This window comes from Octodon degus, unplaced genomic scaffold, assembly GCF_000260255.1.
Source record: "Octodon degus isolate 3935 unplaced genomic scaffold, OctDeg1.0 scaffold00054, whole genome shotgun sequence".
Classification (NCBI taxonomy): Eukaryota; Metazoa; Chordata; class Mammalia; order Rodentia; family Octodontidae; genus Octodon; species Octodon degus.
In genome coordinates, this window is record NW_004524630.1 from 8,817,695 (window position 1) to 8,821,481 (window position 3,787).

Genomic DNA, 3,787 nt, shown 5'->3' on the forward strand with positions numbered 1-3,787 from the left:
ACATTAATTACTTTTTTGTGGGGGTACTGGGGATGAAACTCAGGACCTCCAGGTAGGTGTTTATGATGCTCAACTATCTCCCTGGTCCAAGTTTTATAACCAATTGTTCTTCCTGGTATATACCAAGACTAAGATTGCTGAAGGATTATAGAAAATACTTTGGGCCTGTGCCAAAAAAAAAAACAGATCCTAGGATATGTAGGCACAACTTCTTGCTTCCAATGAATTGAAGAGGTAGGATTTTGCAATAGATTGAAAACTTGGAAGCCAGCTACACCTGGATGACACCACTAAGGAGTTGTCATACATATCCTAAAGGTTCTAAATACTAGTAATAAAACTAATCACCATTGGCAATTTACAAGTTTAACAGGAATTAAATGGAAGAGAGAGAGAAACAGAGACAGAGACAGAGGACACTTACAGGACACTTAAACAACATGAAACCACAGAAATCCAGCACATCAAAGGCAAATCCATGGGGCAATGAGGTGGAACAATCTGAAAACCACCCATTTGGTCATTCTTAAGTGGTAACAATGAAGCAAATGAATGATACTATAGAAAAATTCAAATCAGAAATAATTTCTCAGATAATTACAAAGACGGTGATCAGAATGGTAAAAATGCTTAGTGGATCTACAGAAAATTCAGATTAAAAAGTAGAAGAGAGAGCCAGGGAGATAGCCCAGTAGAATAAGTGCTTGCCTGGCGAGCGCAGGGTCCTGAGTTCAATCTCTGGTATCAGAAAAAAAAAAAAAAGTAGAAGAGGTTAGGAATATGACATAAGCCACAAATGCCCATAAGGAAGAAATGAAGTTCACAAAACGCATTTAAGCAGATAGCCAGACGATCAAAACTTTCATTGAAAATATATGCAGCAGAATAAAGCAATGTGAGGATGGAATCTCAGAGAGGCCTAGTGTAAGCAATCATAGAAAGAAAGATTTCTTAAAAATAGCAAGGAACCATGAAAAATCAATTAAGACACTGACATATGATGCAAAGAAAAATAACATCATATTGATTGGAGACATAAAAAAGCTGAAGAAAGCACAAATGACAAAAATCATATTCACAGATGTCATAGCAGAAAACTTCCCTGGCAGGGAAAAAGAACTTGAAATACAGATGAGTGAGGCTTACAAACCTCTAATTACTCATGAAAAGAATATTAACAAACCATATAATAGTCAAGATTCCAGAAATTCAGCACAAGAACAGAATGCAAAAGTTGTTAAGAAAAATAAGTAAGTTACTTATAAAGGAAAGCCCATCAGAATCACAGAAGAGTTTTCAAATGAAACATTTAAATTACTGAGACCTTGCTATGACTTCCAGTCCTTAATAAAAACAACTTCTAAATCAAATTAATGTACCTTGTAAAAGTATGTTTTAAAATTGATAGACAAATGAGATGCTTCCATGGTAAAAGGACATCTGAGGAAGATCATGAACATTAAACCAGCACTCCAAAGTGTTCTGAAGAATATTCTAGAAAGAGAAAACAAGGACTAGAACGTCATAATCTACAACAGAATGAATCCACTGGGCAAAAGAACTAAACAGAGGGGAAATTAGGGAGCCCATTATAGCAAAATAAAATGACAAAAATAAGTCAATATTTATCAGTTATAACCATGAATTTTAACCGCCTCAACTCAACAATCAAAAGAAATAGACAGAATGGATGAAGAAATAAGATCCAACAGTATGTTCTGTCCAATTAAAATAATTCAATAAAAAATAATAGACTCAAAATCAAAGGATAGAAAAAATATCCCATGTGATAGGAATACAGAAAAAGCAGGGGTAGCAATTCTATTAGCAAACACTGTGGATTTCAAGCCACAACTGATCGACAGACAAAAAAGGCCACTATGACCACAAAAAGGGAACAATACAAGAGGAAGAGATAACAACCATAAATATATATGAAAAAGTTCAATGTATAGGAAATATTAACAGATGTGAACAATCTAATAAATACTAATAAAATTATACTTGGGGATTGCCATATCCCACTACTGAAAATAGATAGATTAGCAAGACAAAAAAAAACCAGCATTAAAGTATTGCTGCATTGAAGTATTAGAACTGAAACAAACCTTAGAATAAATGCATTTAATAGAAATATACTATGCTACCCTACAATATTGTAATATACATTCTTCTTAGCTGCATACAGGGTATTCTCCAAAATAGACCACATTCTAGCTCAAAGATCATGCTTCAGTAAATTTTAAATGGCATTAAAATCATCTCATGTATATTATCAGACCATAGTGCAATGAAATTGAAACTCAAAGTCAAGGAAAACAAAAGAAATTCATAAACACATGGAAATTAAATAACATCCTCTTGAACCACCAATGTTTCACAGATGAAATTAAAGAAGAAATTAGATAGCGTCTAAAATTAAACAATAATGGCACTGCAACATATCAGTACTTATGGACACAATAAAAGCACTCCTACAATGAAGACCTAAAAACTCCAACAAAAGAATTATAGATTTAATAAAAAACTTAAGTTGTCCAGCTGCATACAAAGGCAATAAACAAAGATCAACAGTCTTGCACACAAATGACAAACCCACTGAGAGAGAAATTAGGGAAATAACATCTTTTAAAATAGGCATTCCCCCAAAAAGGAGATATCTAAGAATCTATAATGAAGGAATTAAAAGACCTGTATGTTGACAACTATAGAACTCTGATAAATGAGACTGAAGAGGATTTCAATAAATGGAAAGAGATCTCTTGTTCCTCAATAGGAAAGACCAAAACATTGAACATGGCCATACTCCCAAATTGTTAAACAGATTTAATGCATACCTGATCAAAATTCCAATAACATATCTCATAGAATTAGAGAAAACAATTTTAAAGTTCATTTGGAATCAGAAGAGACCTAGAATATCAAAGGCAATTCCAGGCTAAAAACACAGGCAGGGTGCCTTATAACCCACACTTTATATTACAGGACAAAGCTACTGTGACAAGAAAAGCAGCTTGGTGATGGGGAAAAAAAGACAAAAATATCATTTCAATAAGTTGGCTCAAGGTGTATTTAGCCAACTTATCTTTGTCAAAAGTGCCAAACACATCCACTGGAAATTCTGGATCACTGGTACTGAAAAAACTGGTTCTCCACATACCAAATATTAAAATTAGACCTATATCTTTCACTATGCATTAAACTAAGAACAAAATGGAGAAATGATACAAGTATTAAAACAGAAACACTAAGTCTTTTGGAAGAGAAAGCAGGTACAACTCCTGAAGATACTGTTATAAGCAAAGACAACAACTTCTGATCTCTGAAGCTATCACAAAGACCAACAACTGAGATATCATCTTATTAAAAAGCATTCACATGGCAAAAGGAGCCGCCAACAGAGTGAAAAGACAACTGAGAGTACAGTGAAAAGGCTTTGGCAGCTGATCTTCACCCAAAAGCATTATTTAGCATATAAAGGGCCAGCAAGATAGCTCCACAGTCTAATTGACTGTCTGGCAAGCACAACGAATTGAGTTCACTTCCCAGCATGGGTGCACAGAGCCTACCTCAGAGATCAGGCATGGTGGTGCACACCTACAATCCCAGCACTGGGGAGACTGAGCACAGGATCACTATGAGTCCAAGCTGAATAGTGTCCTTGAACCAAATTCATAGAGTACATAAAGAACACAAAAACATCAGATATCCCAAATTTGAATACAAAATCCAAAAACCATCTGGAAAAAATAGACAATTCTCAGATGAAGAAGGAGAAATAGCAAAT